Here is a 22,398-nt window from a genome sequence, read left to right as displayed (position 1 = left end):
CACTTGGAGTCTGGAGTTACTTGAATTTTATAGTGTCAAGTTCTCTTGATGTATTACCAGAAATAGAAATGTTGTGTTGACTCTTTCTCACCAACTGAAGTGGTTAGTGCTGAACGCGCAATGAGCACATTAAGATGTGTCAAAAACTACATGTGTTCAACCCTGTCACAGACACGTCTGAATAACCTTGCTCTCCTTGCAGTTGAGAAAGACAAGACAGAAAGGTTGGAACTGGACAGCATCACAGAACAATTTGCCAAGGAAACATGTTGCTGCAGGGCAAGGTTCCAATAATTGGAAATACACAAGCCAACACAATTTGGGTGAGATTCCACTTTTGTTTAGGCCTGGGATTTTTTAAAATTTACTTTTAACTTTTTATGTTTAAAAAAGCTGAAGGTGATGTGACCATTGGGACCCATGCTGCATGTGTCCTGACCATGGTCTGACCCTTAAATCTGCTCCTGCCCCTCACCATAGCAACCCAAAACCATTCTTACAGGACGGGTAGGGGAGAGAGCAAAGAGCCCAGCAGCTCAGGGCAGCTCTGCCCCCTCCTCCCCTCTCCCCTCTTCCTCTCTGTGAGCAATGGGGATGAGAGGGCTCAACTGCTCCCCCACCCTCCTTCCCTGCAGCAACCATCTGGGATCCCCACCACCCAACCTGGTAGGGGGAGAGGAGGCCCTACTGCAGTGCCCCATCCCCAGGTCTCAGGAGGAGCAGAGGTAAGGCTGGGGGAGGGGTGGTGAGGGGCGCTGACTTAATGGGGGGCTGGGGGGTAAGGCAGATGGGGATCTGGGGGGACAGGATTGATTTGGAAGTGTGTGTGTGGGGGGGCAGAATGAATTGCTGACAGAGTATGGGCAGATGTGGGGTGAGAGCTCCTGCAGCAGGACCAGAATCCCCTTACCCATTCTGTGTGGGAGAGTGCGCAGCACTGACTGGCACCCAGACGCGTGGTTTGCGGAGAGGGGAGGCAGAGGGAATTCAACAATCAAAGAACAGAGTGAAAAAATGCACTATCGACTTTAAAAAAAATCTCATGATTTTGGGGGCCTGCCTCAGGAGTTTTGATCCCTTGAGGTTTGTAATACTGTGGGTAAGGGAGGGTGGGAAGTTAAGGCACTAAAGTTAGGTTGGTGTATTCCAGTATCAGAGCGTTGTCAGGGGGAGTTAGACAGCATAACTATAGTGGTGTAAATGGAAAAATCTCCCCTGTTAACAAGCCTGAAGTGTAAATGAAAATCATACCAATTGACTCCTACCTGACGTATGGGGCTTAAGCACCTCTCCCCGGCCTGGGTTTAGCTGTTGAGTTGTGACCCATGTGGGTTACAACGTTGGTTGTTGTCTCCCAAATTAACATTGTCAGGCCATTCGCATCTCTGCTATTGCAGGGTGACCCCTGCAGAGTGAAGGCTCTGTCATTGAGCCCTTGGTCTTGTCTAAACACAGTCTTGCACGGGCTTGTTTTTAAACCAATATGGTTAAATTGGCACAAGTTTGTGCACGACCATTTACTGCTGCTTAAGAGAGGCTTATTTTGGGTGAGTTTAAATCAATTGGAAACAGGATTAATCTAAACTGAAAGAAGCCACCTTAATTCCAAATCGGTGTGTCCATGGAGGTTTGCCCTGGTTTAACTAAATTGGTTTAAAAAACGATTTAACTTACACTGGTGCAACTTTCCCACATAGGCAGGGCCAAGGTCTTAGAAGTGACAAGACTTGTGTTCACTCAAAACCCTAAAGAGTTGGGGTGCTGGTTCTCGGAGTCTGGTTCAGACTCATGGCTAATGTATTTGTCTTCCCCGTCATGCCTTTGCAATAAAAATAAACATAGCAGTAGAGAAACCACAAACCACAGCAAAACCTGGAATTTCAAGAACAGAATTTGGTCCTTCTCTTGCCTTGTATTTACATGGAGCCCCAGCTTCTCAGTGTTAATGGCAGTTTCTTGCATATCCACACCGCAGCAGAGAAAAGTCCCTGTTGCCTGGAACAGTTGCCTGCTGTATCAACAAGTTCTCTCTAACTCCCGGATGTTGTTTTATAATTGCCACAGAATAATTCCTACCCACTTCACTCCTGCCATATATTTATTCTTCACTAGCTGTCACCCCTTGCAAATTCCATTCCCCACCCAACCTTAACTCTCCTTCTTATAATTTACATATATACATGGGAAGTTAGGAAGAGCGTGATTGCTGCACTGGGAGATTGTAAAATCCCATTTCCTTATCAGAGGGCCTATTCCCAATATGTTATAACTTCAGCATATTCTATGTTATTATTTAAAAAGAACTAGTACAAATGTTTGCTGGTAAACATTACAGGGAAGTGTGTCTATTAGCATATGCACATATCCATACAGAAATGTAAAACATCCTATATTCAGCACTCCCACATGGCTAAGATTATAATGTTTTTCCTTTTATACATAAAAAACACTTTACTAATTAATCACCATGTCACAGTAGCCAAAAATTATGCAGCTCTGGCATATGCTAATGCACCCTGGGATTATACTAGCTGTGAAATCTTTAATTCTAATTAAACACAGAGCATATTGGTTCATCTGTAGCTATCCAGCAATATATGATTATTTCAGAATATAAGGCTGAGCGGGAGGGGGTGGGGGGCATTCTCTCCCTGCCCACTCTTTGGTCTGTCTGCCTCTGTAAACTGTAAGCTCTTTGGGGCAGGGGCTGTCTCATTATGAATGAGTGCAGCACGCAGCACAGTGGGGACCTGATCTTGGTTGACGCTTCTAGGTGCTACACAAATTAATAACAATGACAACAACAATAATAACACTAATTAATAACACAGGTGGGACGAGAAGTGAAAGAGGAATCTGTGTCATGGCTGTGGCTAAGACCATTAACTGCTTATTTCCAGCCTTTCATACATGTATAGGTTTTTGGAGGTAGAAGAAGTATTTTAAGGAAGTTATCATACACTGTAATTATTATAGCCGCTCAGTGTTGGAATACAACAAACCCCGAGGGTGCCAGCCGCATACCAGGTGCACTAGGACTGGTGGAGCCCAATAACCACTCATAGAATCATAGAATATCAGGGTTGGAAGGGACCTCAGGAGGTCATCTAGTCGAACCCCCTGCTCAAAGCAGGACCAATCCCCAACTAAATCATCCCAGCCAGGGCTCTGTCACTCAGACACATGGCAAAGGGAAAGGGTGATTTACTAGGGCTGTCAGGAAAGGGGAAGGCTGTAGATATCCTTGATAATGTGCAAAGTGAGTAATAGCGGTAAATGTTTGGGTCCCTGGGGCCATCCAATCGAGAGTCAGAGTTCCTCAGGCCACTCTCTGTTTCAGCAAACAGGCACTTGCAGGTTTCCAGGCCAGGCTCAGTTAGTGTCTTTCACTGGGGCCCCTCAGCACTGACTCCCTCCCCAGATGATGATGCTCCCCCAGAAGCCCCATGCAGACCTGGACCCAGCGATAAAGTCTGATACACACAGCCTGTTTCACACATGGCTCTGCATACAGTTCCTGGGGATTCCTCTCTGCATTCAGCTTCTCTGCAGCTCCTGGCTCGCCATGTGGCTGTTGCTTCCCAAAAGTGCCCAGTCCTTTCTCCATGCCCAGCCGGGAGGAAGGGGATGTGCAGTGGGGAGAGGGCTGATGGGTGTTGTAGACAACAGCCACTGGGTATTAGGGAGACTCCATTGGTACATACATTCAACTATAACTACTTCCTAACAAAGAGATAGATTCTGCCACCCTTCCTCATGCTGAGTAGTGCCTTACTCTGCAGAGAGTCCTGTTGCAATTCATGAGAGTAGCAGAGTCAGGCACTACTCAAAGTGAAAAGGTGGTGGTAGGGGGAGAGGGCTGGGGTGGAATCTGGTTCATTGGGTCTAGGTGCTACTTGTTGTAGGAGCAGCAGTGATCTGTATGCTCTGTATAACCTGTATGCTCAAAAGGTCTGTTACACTTTCCCCCCATTTTGTCTCCTCTCCCTCTTTGAATACCTGTGAAGTGGCTTTCCCCCTCCCCCTCCCTCCTGGAATGCTTGTGGGATGAATGGGCTGCTTGAACAGCTGAAAGATCAGAAGAGCTCCCAGGTAGACAAGATGTCTGGCACTCTAATTAGGCGTGATCACACACCCAACGCATGGACACTGCATGGACACTGCCCAAAGTGGAGTGTGACCAACCAGATGTGGCCAAGTCATCTCTAGTCACAGGCCACGAGGAGCAGGTCCTCAAAAGGGGAAGGGACCATGTGCTCAGGAGTGCACTCACAAGCTTGTACCTCCCATGAAGGCCCTTCGCCCGGACCGCCTGGCCAGTGGTTCGCCGCATTGCATTCCTTCGTGCCTTGGGAAGACTTACCTTCATCACACCATCCATTGCTGCGCTGCACTTGAAGGATCCTGACATCTCCAGTGCTGTGCCTGTCCTGGGAGTGTGAGTATGTGAGTGTGATGCCCCCATCTTCTTTTGAGCTTAGCTATCAGTATAATAAATGTGCTGCTTTCTGCCAAACTCTGGTGGGTCATTAGTCCTCCCTAAGCTTACAAGCTGGCCCAATTTTGGGTAACATTAATGGTGGAGAATGTGGGCAGCTTAGTGGAGGATTTGACCCAAGAGTAGGGGTTCCCTGGTGTCCCCCAGCGCTCTCTTGAGCGGATCCAGCTCGAGCCTGAGTGAAAACGTGGTAGGCTAGCAACCCACTGCAGGGAGAAAAGGACGCCACTGTTGAGTGCTAGTGTAGGGCAAGGGAGAGAATTAGGTGCAAATCCCCTGGTGCCCCCTAATAGCTTCTTGAGTGAGTCCGGCTCGAGCCTGCATGAAAAAGTGGTAGGCTAGCAACCCACTGCAGGGAGAAAAGGGCGCCGCTGCTAAGTATGCCACTGTGGGGCAAGGGGAAGGAAAAGGCGAAGCAGCCCGAGCGAGAAAACACCCCCTTGGGGAGAGTTGCTGCCGCTTGGCGTCATCAGGACCCTGGATGGCTGGACCCCAGACACTGTGTTGCGGCGGTCCGGAGGGTGGTCCGAAACTATGGGCCTGCGCCCTGATAGGGGGCTTATTCCTTCACCTGCTTACTTCTCTGGTCCTTCTCGCATGAACAGAGAGCAACAATACCCAAAGTCCAAAGGTGCAAACAATTCAATGTTTATTGGGGTGAACTTCCAGCAAGCATGATTCCAGTTTCCTTCCTTAGTGTCCCCCTTCCCAGCTCTGACACCACAGAGCCTTACCTGTGTCCCTGTTCCCATTTCCCCCCCTTAGCAAAACATGATTCCGATTCCCCACCCCCATTCCCTGTTCCCATTTCCCACCCCCCTTACTTCCTGACTGACTACACACTATATAGTAAAACTTGAGTTCTGCTTAGCTATACCTTAACCAATCATTTTCCTGAAATCCTAACCAATCCTAACCTAACTAACCAATCCTAACATATTGTAACATGATTATTGAACCAATTATATCCCACCACCTTCATTAGTTCAGACCCAGCAAAATTAATTATACAGCAGACAGAAACAATCACAGAATCAGACAGAAACCATGCAAATAAACAATAGCAAAGTGGGAACTATAATGACAAAACAATACAGAAGTGAGGATTTCACATCCCAGCTATTGATAAGTGAGTTCTTGCCAGACAGGATGCTATCAAACTAAGTTTCCTTTTACATTTTCTAGGCAATTCCCTTTCTCTGGAGGCGATAGGCGTTATCAGGACAGGATTGTATTCCTAACAGCCCAATAGCACCTTATTTCAATGTGACTAGTTTGGAATGTGAGGATGTGACCGGTCACTTCCCAGCTTATGGCTACCTCTGCTGCTTAGCCAAAGATCTTAGCCTAAGAACAGGGCCTTAGACTGTCACAGTGAGAAAAGGCCTTATACAGTCAGACAGTGATTTTGATTCTCTCTTTTATACCTCTATAACTAGCTAAGTGATAAGAATACCCCTAAATTAGACTATAGGCCTTTACAGACAGGCCTGAATATCTATATCCTAATACGCCCCGTGTGGGCGGGGCAGCCCCAAGTATCGGACACACTGTGGCAGAGACCAAGTTGACTCCCGTGCAAGAAGTAAAGTTAGCAAAAACCCTGGATGGCATAGATAAAACCCCAGAGGGAAAATGGGTACACCGCGGACAGCTCAAATGAACAGGGTCTGCCGCGGTGGGAGCACTGTGCTAATTTGTTTCTAAGCTTCTATCTTTCAGCCTCCGAACTGGAACATCAGGAGAGCTGGTACCAGCTGAAGAGTTATAAAAATACCATGGTTATCTGTGTTCAGTGTTCTGTGTTGCATGTTCTGTGTCTGTCTCTGGTGGGTGTCCTGTGCTAGCATTGGGTCCAGAGAGAGAAGGGATACTACTCTAGACAGGGTAAATGCCTTTTCCTCTCTTTACTTCCCCCATCTCCAACCAAATTATCAATCACATCCACCTCTGTCCAAAAGACTTTGGTCCCCAATGCATCAGGTTTATTTTTTGTTAGGTTCTCTAATAATCATTTTGTTGTTGAGTTTTGTTATTGATACATTTGTATTGTTAGTTACATTTTCTTGTATTGTTAATTCCACACTTTCCTCTGTGCACCCTGGTTCTACTTCCCCAAGTCCTGACGCGAAGTTCATGGGCCCCCATAACCTGTTACATGCATTATCACCCCCTAGTGGGATTTTTGACTTTGGCCTGTGATTGTAGGGCCCCATCTTTCAGGTCCTGGATTTGTTTCCTCCTCCTCCCCCCCTACACCTCTTGAGAACAACTGTTAGTAATAGGGGATTCTGCAACAGTTTAGCAACTAAATGTTACTTTAAGTATCAGCAATTTCACCAAGTTCTCTGTTACTACGTATCTTCCAAATCAGTTTAACCTTTCATGACAACTGTGGAACTCCTGCAAATCTTATTTGTTGTGTGTACTTAAGCGTTAGGGTTGACTTTTATTGTTTGATGGCTATTGCAGCATCAAACTTTGGCCTCATTTTGTTTCTCGATGTACACAATTATTGTAATTGTAATGGTTTTAGCTATAGTCACCTGGTTATGATTGTTTGGTTTGTTTGCAACAGATCACCTGCGCCCTACAACGACAACAACTAGTGTAATGATCATAGATCAAGGCGGGGAGTATTGTAGGAGTAGAAGTGATCTGTATGCTCTGTATAACCTGTATGCTCAAAAGATCTGTTAAACCTCCCCCCCACCTTTTGTCTCCTCTCCCTCTGTGAATACTGGTGAAGTATTTCCCCTTCCCCCTTCCCACTCCCTCCTGGAATGCTTGTGGGATGAATGGGCTGCTTGAGCAGCTGGAAGATCAGAAGAGCTCCCAGGTAGACAAGGTGTCTGGCACTCTAATTAGGCTGCACTCACACACCCAGTGCATGGACACTGCCCAACGTTGAGTGTGACCAACCAGACGCAGCCAAGTCATCCCTAGTCACAGGCCATGAGGAGCAGGTCCTCAAAAGGGGAAGGGGCCATGTGCTCAGGAGTGCACTCACAAGCTTGTACCTCCCGTGAAGGCCCTTCGCCCGGACCGCCTGGCCAGTGGTTCACTGAGTTGCATTCCATCGTGCCTTGGGAAGACTTACCTTCATCACACCATCCATCGCTGCGCGGTGGGACACTTACATTGAAGGATCCTGACATCTCCAGTGCTGTGCCTGTCCTGGGAGTGTGAGTATGTGAGTGTGAGTATGACCCCCCCTCACCTTCTTTTGAGCTGAGTTATCAGTATACTAAATGAGCTGCTTTCTGCCAAACTCTGGTGGGTCATTAATCCTCCCTAAGCTTACTAGCTAGCCCAATTTTGGGTAATACTACTAAACCAGAAGGAGGGTATCAGAACCTGTCCTCAGTATTGTCACTCACCTTATGGGTGAAAATCTACACAGCAACAGCATGCCACTCTCCCAGAGAGAAGCAAAGGAGAATACAGTGCCCAACTGGGAGAATTTAAGGGAGCAGAATGGAATTACTGATGCTGGAATTTGGATAGGACCCTGTGGTGTAATTTAGGATCCATACTGACTGCCTAGTTCCATACAGAATACACCAAAGCATGCACTTGCAGTCTACAATGCCTTTTATTTCAGATTAAAGGAAATGACAGTAAGAAAGAACCAAAGTAAAGTCTCCATGAGAGAGAGCGCAGTGTGGGTCTCAAAACATGCTAAGGCAACTCTGAGAGCAGCATGGCTGCTGAAATCTGCACACAGCAGGGGGTTTTCACCTTCCTCTGCAGCCTGGGGCACAGGTCACTTGCAGGTTTAAACTAGTGTCAGTGGTGGAGTCTCTGTAACTTGAAGTCTTTAAACCATGATTTGAGGACATCAGTAACTGAGCCAGAGGTTCAGGAGTGGGTGGGTGAGGTTCTGTGGTCTGCAATGTGCAGGAGGTCAGACTAGATGATCACAATGGTCCCTTCTGACCTTAAGGTCCATGAGTCTGTGAGTTCTTTGCAATTTAAAGGTGCAGTGCACAGTAGATGAAAGGCACCATTAAACTTTCATTGTCATATATGCCACATTGACCACTGATTGCTTAATAGGTTTAAACCCTAGCATAGTTTAGTGATCAATGTCTAGAACTGGCCAAGCCTGTGCCCCAGTGCCAGGATGCAACTGGACTAGGAGGGAGAAGGTGTTGTTAGCATGGGAGAGCACCTCTGTAATGTGGGGAGAACCCTGATCTAAGCAAGTGAGCAATTTGCCCCTCTCTCTTTGCTCTTCTCACCAGGAGACTGGCAGCCTTGGGGGAATCCCATTAAATCTGAAAAACCCACTCAGTCTCCTTCGTGCCTTGTCCAAAGCAGCATCAATATGAACTCGAGAGCTGCGCGAGGAGGCAGATGCCATGCTTTCCTGCAGAGTGCCAGGCCTCGTAATACAGGCTTCATTCCTCCCTGGAGTGGTTTCCATGTGAGCAATGCACTGATCATAGCCCACAGGCCCAGGCTTGCTCACCAACACCAGCATGGGAGCTGGGTCTGCCCTTGGCTTCCCGCCAGGCAGAGGCATTAGGTCCTGGGGAATCTGTGGTTTTCCAATGGAGCTTTATGGGGCTGGCTGTTAAGGCAGTGTGCAGAGTGGTCTGACACAGCTGCCAGTGTGGGGTGACCAGAGTCTGTGTGTGTGGGGGGGAAGCTGAGGTAGGGGGGAGGCAAAGGGCAGAACTGGGAAGAGTAAACTATATGTAGATGGGGAAGGCACTCAGTTGGGGGAAAGGGAGAGCAGCTGGTGGGTTTTGTGGGGAAGGGGAGACAAAGTTAGTGGGGGACAGGAGAAGCAGATGCATGGGTGTGGGGAGAGGGGAAAGTTGTGTGTGTGTTGGAGGAGTGTGAGAGAGGCTGTGTGTTTTGGGGAGAGGAGGTGTGGAGGAAGTGGGGAGAGGGGTTGGTGGAGGAGGGGTAGGAGAGGGAGAGGAGAGGGATGTGTGGGGAGGGAGGCAGGACAGTGAGGAAGTATAGAGAAGAGATGTGGGGTAGAGGAAGCATGTGGGGAGGTGAAAGCAGGGACCGGAAGTGCAGAAGGAAAGGTGTGTTGGGGAGGGCAGACCTGCGGGAGGGGGGCATGTAGGTGGGAGTGTCCAGGGGAAAGATGGTGTGTAGCGCAGCCACCGGAGACCCTGGACACTGAGCCCACCGTGCAACAGGGGTATTAACCTTTAGTATCTCTGACTGATGTCATGTGACTGGGCCAGGCCTGGCATAAAATTCCTCTCTTCCCAGTGCTCCTGGCTGTCAGACCCTCATGTTAAACACATGTAAGCAGACTCTGAATGAGCTCTCCCCTGACATCTAGCGATACCTAGATCTAAGTATTAAACCTACTTTGGGACAGTGTCTTTTTGCAAGAGATTGCCCAGTGTGCACCAGCTAACAGCTGAAATCACTGAGAGCTGTGTTAAGTGGTGAGCCCTGAAGATACCTTGGTCGACTGGCGGAGAGGCATGGCACATGGCCAGCAGGGCGGCTGGCGGAGAGGTGCGGCAGGTGGCAAGCAGAGAGGTTGGTGGAGAGGGCCAGAGCAAAGCCCCACAGAGAGGTGCAGCAATTGGCCATTGGGGCAACGAGCGAGTGCCCGAGCAGTGGAGCGAGTAAGGTGCCTCCTTCCCCTGGCCCAGGGTGGGAGGTGATCTCTGCGGATGAATCTCTGAACTCTGGGGCTGCACTAGCCAAGGACAGAAACTGTGAGTGGGGTGCAGAGAGGGGACGGGCATGTTAAAGGGACTTTGGGGTTCCTGGGCTTAAGAACGTGAGGGGAAAAGGATGCTGCCCAACTTACTTGGGGGTGGGTCTTTTGCTCATGGTTTATGCTTATGAACCCTGTTTGCGGTGTTTTCCCAAATTAATGCTGATTTACTTCCCTCCCTCTATTAAAAGTTTTTTGCTATACTCAGACTCTGTGTTTGTGAGAGGGGACATATTGCCTCTTAGAGGCACCCAGAGGGTGATGTGTAATTGTCCCAGGTCACTGGGTGGGGGCTCGAGTCAGTTTTGTGTTGTATTGGTGAAAAGGAACCCCTAGATATTAAACCCAGCCCTTGTTGCTGCTGGCTCCACCTGGCAGAAGGGTTACACACATAAGGAGTTCACTTCAGATAAGCAGCCCAAAGCACCTGTGTCCTCAGATTTCCCATCTAGCCTGGGTTTGATCAGGCCAGATCTCTCTAGCTTACGGCCAATGGTTCACCACTGAGTTTTGGAAGAAGGTTCAGGCTGGGTCAGATTTTCTCAGAACTGGCTCACCAGAATCTAGCAATAACAGAGATGAAAATACAAAGAATAGAGCCAACTGGAAACCGGAATTTCCGTGCAGCAGAATTTCAGTTTTTCAGCATTTGTCTGCATCCCAAATCAGACCAAAAGTCAAAATATTGGATTTTTTCACAGAAGGAAAAATTCCAGAAGTTTGGATTTGGAAATGTTGGAATGTTTTGTTTCTGGTCAGTTTGATACTAAACTGTGTCTGCCTGAACTGCTGTAGTGACTCATGGGAGTTGTAACTGGGTGCTTTGTGCCCCTATTCTCCCCTGTGGGCTGGGCTCCTCAGCTGGACTACATCTCCCAGGAAGCACCACAGTGATTCAGCCAGAGGGTCACATCATGGGAAACGTAGTTTGGCCAGGGAGCCCATCCCACAGAGCAGACTACAACTCCTTTGAGGCACTGTGGTAGTTCACACAGATACAGACAAACCAAAATGTTTTGATTTGGAACATTCTGATCCAAAACTAAATATTTTGTTTGAATTCTTCCAATAGAAAATCAACTGGATTTTTTGGTAAATGTGGTAAAATTGACCTTTCTCTGCAGAATAGTGTGATTTTTGTGGAAGATGTATTTTCTGTCAAAAAAACATTTTAAATAGAAAATTCCTGATTGGCTCCACTAATCAAACCTGTAAGTACAATGGCAGTCACAGGACTCACATCACATGAATGGCAACCGTCTGGCGATTGTTGGGACTCTCCACACAAAGAGAGTCTCATAAAGCAAGAGAATCTAAAATGGAATGCTTGTTCCTCAAGCTCTCTGTGCAAAGGGAGGTAGTCCCGAGCTGAGCTTCAAAAAGGCTTGAATTTAAATTCACTTCAGCAGCCTGTATGCTTACAAATATGCCACTCCATTCCATCAGCACAGATCTATCCATCCTTTTACAGTTTACTGCACAATCCTAGTGCTGAGATTCCCCTTTGTGCAGCTCTCTTCTCACCCTACCATGTCAAACTCCCCATGAATCTAGCACATCCCTGGGTGCAGGCATTTCTCTTTGTACGCTTCTCTCTTGCTGTGTAAATGCTGACAAATCGGGTCACATGGAGTTAAACTGAACGTTAATGAAAAGGAGGACTTGTGGCACCTTAGAGACTAACCAATTTATTTGAGCATAAGTTAATGGTTCACCCTATAGAAACCACAGGTGTGGCCTCACTGGGTGAGATAGAAATTGTTTTACAAAAGTGATTGAAATCAAATTGCTGTCTCTTGAGCCAACTGTTATTGGGAGAAAGTTGCTTTACAAGAGGGGGTGCTTCTAGGAGATAGAGAGAAAAAAGTTGCACAAGTAGTAACATCATGTACCTTCATTCTGGTCTGCAAACTCCCTGCTATTTCAGTCCCACCTACCACATCGCACCTCAATTTTTAGCTAGAGCACCCCCTGCTATTCCAGGCCTGGGCTCCCCACATCCACACACAGTTCTTCGGGTGCCACTTCATTCCACAGTCCTCCTGCTCTTCCAGCCCCGGGCTTCCCCCTCCTGCAGCTCTGCTCATGTCCCTCAATATTGATCTGCAGCCCCCTGCTACTGAGGTGGCACAAAGAGGCCAGAAAACTGCTGGATCTGGCCACCTGAGAATTCCCTCATTTTATCTGTGCCGCTGTCCCTCTCAGTCCTCATGCAGAGAATCTTTTGGGGACTCAGTGGGGTGAGACGTAGGTATGACTAAAGTGTGCTGTACTCAGCTGACATGTGAACTCTTAGGAACCAAAGTCAGCTGGTAATAATTTAGAGCAGCTCCCAGGCTGCTCTAACCTATGCCAGGGCTCAGGGTGATATAACCTAACAGCCCCTCCAGAATCTGGGCCAATCATTTTATAAGGAGATGTTTGTGAGGTAGCTAGTTGAGTCCACCTGGGAGTAGGCTGAAGCACCTTGTCCCCAACCCACAAGAACCCATTTCACTAGTGACATGGCTGAACTAAGTTTTCCATACTTAAAGACTAGCACTAAAACCTGCAGTGTCACACCAATCCCCGGAAAGGTGCTCGGGTGAGATTCTGGGTTAGCGCCTAGCCAGACTGCCCTGCTGGATACCTGGTGGCATGCAGGAGCAGCAGTGGGCCCCCAGGAGTTCTTGTAAAGAGCCTAGGCTCTGGCCTTGCTCAATGTCCTTCTGGTGGAACAGATTTGGAAGCACTTCTTAGGCGGAAAGTGCATCTGGCTCAGCCAGCACTGGCTGGGCTGCAAGTGCCACGTGAAATGGTACCAAGTGCTCCTGCAGACCTGGAAATTAGTTGCAGGTGGAGCAATTAGTTATGTCATTTGGTTTCTTCCAAGCAGCCTAATTGGCTCAGTATGATCAGTGAAATCAGATTAAGGAGGGCAAGCTGTTTTAGCAATGAAAGCTCTATCAGAACAAAAGAGGATAGGTCTCCAAGGGGCTCTGAGATAATCACAAGCAAGAGGATTTCCATGCTGTGTTGGCTTCAAATGGGTTATTTCTTCCAGATTAAGTAGAGTAAGTATTTTGGCAGCAAATTTCCACCAACTCTGAGTGGGAGAAGCATCTGCTAAATGAGAAACATGCAAAACCTTCCATGTGTTAGCTATTTGATTCAAAATTTAACACAAACATATGCATTTGAGCATATTTAGATAGCATATGTGCATGTGTGTAAATGCAATTCCTCTTCATTGTGTGGACTAAGCACCTCACTAATGACAGCAGTTATGTCTGGTGGCGTGTGGAGAGGAATTCTTTCCCTCCTATGCCCCCCAGCCACCTGGCTTGTCTCTGGCAATGCCTTCTCCTGGAGAAACCCGAGCCTGCTCAGTGTTACAGGTAAAGTCATTAGGTGGTAAAAACTATCTGGAGTCAGAAAACAGAGACAAATAGGATGGACTTTCAGTATGTCCCACATATGTCCCAGCTGGCATCTGGAATTTGAGACAGGACTCTGGAAAATTCAGCTGTCATCATTGCTGTGGTTTATTTCAAGGTGGGGTGCTAGGAAGGGTCTTTCCAGGGTTCCCACAGATTGTAGGGATTCCTGTCAGAAGAAGGTAGGGGAGCTGCCTAGGATTGTCCAAGTGGGTAAAACAAAGGCTAACATGGTGTTAAGTGCTTAAGGAGCTTGCAAGAGAGCTGATTTATTCACTGTCCAGTTCCAAGTGGCTGTGCATAACAAAAGAGCGTCACTGTGCCTTGCCCAGACATTCTCTGTCTGACTTTCTCTGTCTGGGAAGCTCAGCCCTTAAAGGCACAGTTCCCAATACCAAGTTAAATTAGGCTGAACACCAGGGAACATTTCCAGAGGACAAGGTCTGACTATGGAATCATCTCCCACAAAATGTGGGAGAAGCCCTGAGACCTTAGAACTGGATTAGACAAAGTCTGGACAATACACTGTAGAGAGCAATCCTCAGGCTCCTGCGATAACACTTGTCCTAGAAAAAGCTGGAGGACAGAAGGAGAGAAACAGGGTTTAAAATAGGGCCTGTATTATGCAGGAAGAGACCCCCCTCAGCTCAGTTAGATTAGTTTCAGAGTAGCAGCCATGTTAGTCTGTATCCTCAAAAAGAACAGGAGTACTTGTGGCACCTTAGAGACTAACAAATTTATTAGAGCAAACTAGATACCATTAACTTGGGTTTGAATAGAGACTGGGAGTGGCTGGGTCATTACACATATTGAATCTATTTCCCTATGTTAAGTATCCTCACACCTTCTTGTCAACTGTCTAAATGGGCCATCTTGATTATCACTACAAAAGTTTTTTTTCTCGTGCTGATAATAGCTCATCTTAATTAATTAGCCTCTTACAGTTTGTATGGCAACTTCCACCTTCTCTGTATATGTGTGTGTGTATATATAATCTATCTATATATCTTCTTACTATATGTTCCATTCTATGCATCCGATGAAATGAGCTGTAGCTCACGAAAGCTTATGCTCTAATAAATGTTAGTCTGTAAGGTGCCACAAGTCCTCCTGATCTTTTTTCAGTTAGATTAGTGACTTGCATTGTGTTTATTTCTGTTCCTCCATTGTACTGCACCTCTGTCAAAGCACTCCATCTCTGCACAAGCTTGTCTGCACTCAGAAACTGCACCGATTTAACTTGAAACCAGTTTAGGGCTTGTTTACACTGGCAATTAATAGCGCTGCAACTTTCTTGCTTGGGGGGGTGTGTGAAAAAACACCCCCCTGAGAGCAGTAAGTTGCAGTGCTGTAATGCGACAGTGTAGACAGTGCTGGAAGCTATGCTCCTCATTGAGATGGTTTTTTAAAGTGCTGCGACCACACAAGGCACGTTAAAGCACTGCCATGGCCATGCTTTAGCATTGCCAGTGTAGACTAGCCCTGATATAAGTGATTTCCCCCCCCCCCCCGCCCCAAGTTGATTCGGTTTAACTAACTCGATATAAAATCACACCTTTAGCTAACCCACTCTAACTTCGTGCATACATCAGGCCAGATTTTGGGGCAAAGGGATGTGGTGTTGAGCACGTACCTTGCATTCATTTTACAGCAATGTGGGTTTCCACAGATAACTGGCAGAAAGAACCTAAAAGCTCGGTTGTTCACGGGGGTGGCCAGAGGTCTAGAAGCTCTGTGACACCCACCTTGCATAGGAAATGGACTCTTGACAACCATGCATAAGGATCTGGGCCCAGTTGCTCCTGCAACAGAGGTGATAGGTGGCAGTGCCAAGTGCTGGAGGGGGCACAGACCATCATACCGCTGATCTGTTCCTAAATTCTAAGATTGGGCCTGTGCATATGGGTGTGAAGGCAGGGGTGGTTCAGATGACCAGTAGTATCACAGGTGTCCCTCACAATGCTGAAGCTAGCTCTGAGCCCCAAGAAATACACAGCCAGCCATTGTATATAGTAGCTCTCCTCCAAGGCAGCTTACTGCACCAATATCCAGAAATCTGATCATGGTTGTCATGCCATGTTATCCTCCAGAAAAGTGCTGTAACCACCCCATTTACTATTTGCTGAAAAGATTTTGCCCAGCAATAAGCCCCTAGTAACATGCTGTCTCTCAGGCTGCATATCTCCCCTGAGTTTAACTATAATCTCCCTGCAATACAGTGATTTGTAATGTCTAGTGGCAAATAATTTACTATCCTAGTGTTTATCGCCCTAGGGAATTACCAGATTAATCATAACTGCTCCTACCATCTTGTGTAATAAAAAAAAAAACAACCCATAAATGAAATAAAGACTCCAGAAGGGATTCATTGACAGTGAATTACTTCCTTTTCCCAATGAAAGATCTTTCTGTTATCCTGATGGCATTGTTTCCTTTTGGCACTTGGAGTTTAGTGTGTGAAACTGTCAGGGCTCAGGGATGTCTTGTGGCTTTCAGGGGTGGGAGGGCCTGTGAAAGGGAAAATTGGTGGTGTTGTTAAAGCCAGTGAACTCTCCAGAGCTCTGGCAGAGTTTATGAAAGCTGCTTGCATGAGGTACCAAGAGTCACAGAAGTTGTTTAGTTACTCAGTGGAACAATGGAAAAAGTTGAAATTTCCACCTTATTCATAACAGCTGCAACTCATGTAGTGAATATATGGAGGAGAGGACAGTCATGAGCATAGGTGGTGGAACTAGGGGTCCTGGGTTGAACCCCCTGGCTTGAAGTGGTTTCCATCACATACAGGGTTTACAGTTTGGTTCAACAGCTCTCAGCACCCCCACTATACACATTGTTCCAGCACCCCTAGTCATGAGCCTCTCAAGGAGACAAGTCCAACAGGTAAAGGGCCACTGGAGAATGGCCCATGTTCTAGGCCTACATGGATTAAAGGTGAGAAGAGGATTTTCCTCATGGCTCAGGAGGAGCCAAAATGTAAACCTGGATTTCTGGTTTCCCCCTCTGCCCATGTTCAGGGCATTTAAGGAAGCAGCTTGGTTCAACCCATTTTTTTTTTTTGAGTGGGGGAGCGAGATTTTGGGAAATTCAGACCCAGATCGGGGAATTAGGTTGAAAACAGCATCACTTTTTTTGGTGTTTGGGATTTGAGCATTATTTTCAGGCCCATCTCTGTTGGCCCCAGCTCGATGAGCCAACTCCACTGGATCCACTTGTGTTGGTATTTACACTGTGCCCTTCACTGTGCCTCAGCTATGATGGGAAAGGAGGTTATTAACATGGGACAAGTGAACCACACTGGGGAAAAGAAGACTCTTCCTCAGTCTTCACTGAGCAGGCATTACTGTACTCCCTGAAATTGAGGCAGTCTTGGCTGTTAAAGAGGAGTGAATAGGGCAAAGCCCCACTGTGACTGTCCTATGACAGAATTCTGTTCCCGCTACCACCAATGTTTTCTTCAGACACTGTGGAGATGCCTGGTCCCCTCTCCAGCAGTCCCCTGGCCAGGCATTTCATTTTGCTGCTCTCCTTGTGTGCAGCTGCACACAATCTCGTAGAACATGAGGAGTCTGATAGATTTTCAGCAGGGATTTCCTGGTTCTGTCTTGGCTAGCCACCGGAGTTGCCAGAACGAATGCTTCACAGCTGCCCAGCGGATTTCCAGCCTGGATTTGCTGTCCTAGGAGTTTGGATAAGACTTGGAAAAGCATCTAGAGACTGTTTGCATTCTCTGGAATGTGTGAATTGCACCCCTACCATCTCCTGTCCCCACTCCTCTCCTTCTTTCTCACTCATTCCTCTGTTTGGTGTTAAGGTGGTGATTAATGCTGAGGCCAGCAGTCCTGTCCCCCACATTGTCGCCTCAGAGAGGCCTCTCTGCAGGGCCAGACACCAGCTCGTGGCACTCGGCAGACTCTGGCTTGAGGGGGGAAAGGCAGAGTTTTGGGGAGGGCAATCCTTCAGCAGATGATGATTACATAGCCATTTAATGTGTGTTAAAAAACCTTCTCGTGGGGTGCTGAAAAACATCTGGCATCTTTGATTTATCACACCCACTATTTGCCTGTATCCCTATTAATATTCCTCACCTGTGAGTGTCAGGGCCACTTTAACAGCTCTCTTTTCCTGTCAGTCCTGGCACATGCTAGGTGCTGGGTGTGTGTTTTCATGTTCCCATTAGGGATCTCAGTGAACAATCTGGTGGAACAGAAAATTAGACCCATGTGAGCTATGGCCTGAGCAGGCAGAAAGCGCCTGCTGATTTCTTTTTTTAATCTTTGGCAGAGTTTAGGAACAAAAACAAGCTCTCGTGCCTTTAAGCTATTCCATGCACTCAGTAGAGTCTGAGGGGGGGGTGGGACGGAACCATTGGCATACTGGCCCAGCTATTCCAGCCCATTGAAATCTCTCTCCTGATTGACTGCTAGAAGAACTCTGCTCTAATTTGGTTCCTGGATTCACAAACTGTTTGCCGGCAACAAACATGGCACCTTAGCTTCTCTCACTTTGAAAATAAGAAATGCACAGTTACACTCGGATGAAGGGAAAAAATACCAAAACCCAAAGAAAAAGGGGCTGGGACACTACTAAAAGGGAAATACTTAGAAAAAATATTAATTCCCTTTTGGTTCATTTTACTCCTTCCCTGCCTCACCCTATATTTGTATAAAAGCCATAGCAAAAAGGAATAGCATTTGTTATGCACCCACCCTTTCTTTTATCACACTTCCACATCATCACTCTATAGTTGAGTATCACAGGGTGAGCTGATCCTTTAAGGGCAGGCTGGGGCTCTGCCTCACCTGTGCCAAGTTTAGTCTGTCTCTCCAGGTGGAGGGAAGGAGGGATACAAGGGTCATGTGACAGCAGGAGCATGTGACTAAGAACCAGTCCTGCTGGGAGACATAAGGGCAGCCTGTGGCTAGTCAGGGGAAACTTCAGGGAGAACCACCCTATGAGGGAGTACTCTGGTCAGTGGTGGAAGACCAGCCAGGAAAACGGCTAGTGAGGAGCTCAAGGCTGGGTGCAAAGGAAGAGGCCCTGGAAGGAAATACAGGGTTGCTGAGTTATGGTGCAGACAATCCAATTGTTTAGGGTTCCCAGTAGAGGGTGGGAGCAGGTGCTATCATGGGAGGGGATGCATCCACCCTGTTAACAAAGAGAAGAAGGGACTGACTGGAGTCCAGGAGGGCTGGAAGCTGAGCGCAAGAGACTGTAGACTGTTGAGGAATCGGACCAACCCAGAGAGGCAGGGCTTTGCTCAGCAATAGTTTGGGGTGGAAGAGTGGGTTTGTGTTTCCTTTTGCTCTTTGCTTTAACTCCAGAAGTGGTGGAGTCCTGTGACATAGCTAGAGGTCTACAACAACCTCACAGTGACACTGGAAGTAGGTGTCAGAGTAGCAGCGGGTTAGTCTGTATTCGCAAAATGAAAAGGAGTACTAGTGGCACCTTAGAGACTAACCAATTTATTTGAGCATAAGCTTTCGTGAGCTACAGCTCACTTCATCAGATGCTTTCAGTGGAATTTTCCTCTGTAACTCACGAAAGCTTATGCTCAAATAAATTGGTTAGTCTCTAAGGTGCCACTAGTGGAAACACCGAGGAGGCCCCCCTATGCCATGGGGACTTTTCCATTGTGAGTAACTCCTATTGCTGCCTCAGAGATGTTGGTCCCCTGGGCAATTCGATGCCATCATCACCTCACCACACTCAATCTGCTCCAGGCCTGCAACAATTCATCAAGGTATGTGGGTTCCCCCACATTACAGGGCCCAATAGTGTGGAATAAACTGAGCTTATGCATCTAGGGAAATCCAGCTTTTGGCCATAGGCGCCGACTCCGTGGGTGCTTTGGAGCTGGAGCATTGATGGGGAAAAATTAGTGGGTGCTCTGCACCCACCAGCAGCCAAGCTCCTCGCCCCCTCCGCCTCCTTCCAGCACGCCACATCTCCACTCCTCCCTCCCAGCGCTTGCAGCTGCCAAACAGCTGTAGCAAGCTCCGGGGGGAGGAGCGGGAACGTGGCATGCTCAGGGGAGGAGGTAGGGAAGGGGTGGGGTCGGGGCAGGGATTCGGGGAAGGAGTCGAATAGCAGCAGGGAGGGGGTGGAGTTGGGGTGGGGACTTTGGGGAAGGAGTTGGGAGGGGGCAGGGCAGAGGTGGAGTCAGGGCAGGGCCGGGGGCAGAAGGGGATTGAGTACCCACTGGCGCCAGAAGAAGTTGGTGCCTATGCTTTCGGTGTGTGTTACTGATATACCCACTCCAAATCCATCTTCCCATTCCCTTTATATGATTCCTCTATATTTCCCCTAATAAGTAAAGTGCACATGGATTGTTGGTTCATCCATTACAGAGGTGTCGGAAGAGTACATGTACAAGGTATCAGGCTAGTCATAGGGGTAAGTACCAGGTTGGGTATAGTTCAAACTATGTAGGAAGGTAAGGTGGGTTCCTGATTTAATTAAACAGTCAGGTGGAGACACCGCCAGTTAGTAGCTAAGAACCCAGGCTGCTGAAACCCACTGCAACTAAAGCAGAGGGACACTGGGTAAGGGCCCCTGTTGATCAGTGGTAGCAGATGACAGAACAAGAAGTAATGATCTCAAGTTGCAGTGGGGGAGATTCAGGTTGGATATTAGGAAAATCTTTTTCACTAGGAGGGTGGTGAAGCACTGGAATGCGTTACCTAGGGAGGTGGTGGAATCTCCTTCCTTTGAGGTTTTTAAGGTCAGGCTTGACAAAGCCCTGGCCGGGATGATTTAGTTGGGGATTGGCCCTGCTTTGAGCAGGGGGTTGGACTAGATGACCTCCTGAGGTCCCTTCCAACCCTGATATTCTATGATGATTAGCTGCCTTTAGGGGAACAACCAACCATAAAACCTCCTTACATTCAAACATACTGGGTCAGACCAATGGTCCATCTAGCCCAGTACCCTGTCTGACAGTGACTGGTGCCAGGTGTTTCAGAGGGAATGAACAGAATAGCGCAACTTATCAAGTCATCCAGTCCCTGGCAGTTAGAGGTTTAGTGACACCCAGAGCAAGGGTTTGCATTCCTGACCATCTTGGCTAATCGGCATTGATGGACCTATCCTCCAGGAACTTACTAATTCTTTTTTGAATCCAGCTATACTTTTGGCCTTCACAACAGCCCATGGCAATGAGTTCCACACTTTAACTGTGCATTGTGTGAAGAAGTACTTTTTTATGTTTGTTTTAAACCTACTGCCTGTTAATTTCCTTGGGTGGCCCATTGTTCTAGTATTATGTGAACCAGAAAAAAAACACTTCCTTATTCATTTTCTCCACCCCAGTCATAATTTTATAGACCTCGGTCATATCCCCCCTGACTCCTTTCTTTTCTAAGCTGAACAGTCCTTTTTTTAAATCTCTCCTCACACGGAAGCCGTTCCATACCCCTAATCACTTTTGTTGCCCTTCTCTGTACTTTTTTCAACTCTGATATATATATATTTTTGAGATGTGGCGACCACATCTGCACGTAGTATTCAAGGGCTGGGCATACCATGGATTTATATAGTGGCATTATGATATATTTTGTTTTATTATCTATCCCTTTCTTAATGATTCCCAACATTCTGTTCGCTTTTTCGACTGCCACTGCACATTGAGTGGATGTTTTCAGAGAACTCTCCACAATGACTCCAAGATCTTTCTTGAGTGGTAACAGCTAATTTAGACCCCATCATTTTGTATATATAATTGGGATTGTGTTTTCCAATGTGCATCACTTTGCACTTATCAATGTTGAATTTCATCTGCCATTTTGTTACCTAGACAGCCATGTTAAGCTGTCTTGCAATGTCTTGAGAGTGTGGGTGCCAAGCTCAGGGCAGACTGCTAAAGAGCAGGACACAAACCCCAAATTGTCTGTTAGTTCTATACTTAGATATCACTAACCAGTTATCCAATGTAAACTCCTCAGGCACTATATCGGCTTTAACATGGAGTCACAGACAACCTCTTTGCGAACTCTGATCTGTCTTGCCACCCAGCTAAGTTTGCCTTTGGGACAGATAGTCCTTAACACCAAAAATCACAACAATATTCAGATAATTCCCAGTCCCAAAGGACCAGTCACTTATCCCAGGCCAGTTGCACCTTAGATTTCATACCAAAGACCATGCCTGTAGCCTATCCTATAACAATCTATCTAAATATTTATTAACTAGGAAAAGGAAATAAAAGGATTATTTACAAGGTAAAAGCAGGTGAACATTCATTTCTGTGTATTACAGTCTTAAGTTTCAAAAGGTAATAGAAACTTCTACAATAAGAGAGCTTTATGTATTCCTTAGGGCTAACCCAGACTAAACACCAGGGATCTCTTGCTTATGCCTAGAAAACCTTGCCCCTGAGAGTCCATGCAGCAGAGAGAGTTTCTCCTTGTCAGGGACTTTTATTCCCTTTCCCCATTTTCTGAGCTGCCAGTTCAGCTAATGAGAGGAATTCACTTGCACTTCCTCTTCATGGCAGGCAGGCGGGTGGTGGTGGAAGGGAGAAATCAACAAAATCTTTTGTCTTCTGATGGTTCCACAATAGTTCATCCAATGTTGATGGGCTTTCTTTGTTGGGCAGGACATAACACCTCCTGTTGGAGTATTTCACACCTGTTAATGCTTCTCTCCTATCTGGTGATTTACAGTTACAGAGCAAGCACATAAATATCACCTCATCACATGGGACACAGGTGTTATAAGTGAGCTTAACGCACGTAGCAATTTTCAAGCATTTCATAAAGTATAAACACCGAGCACATTTTTATATT

This window comes from Natator depressus, chromosome 9 (assembly GCF_965152275.1).
Source record: "Natator depressus isolate rNatDep1 chromosome 9, rNatDep2.hap1, whole genome shotgun sequence".
In the NCBI taxonomy this organism is placed as follows: Eukaryota; Metazoa; Chordata; order Testudines; family Cheloniidae; genus Natator; species Natator depressus.
Note: the sequence above shows the minus strand (reverse complement) of the source record.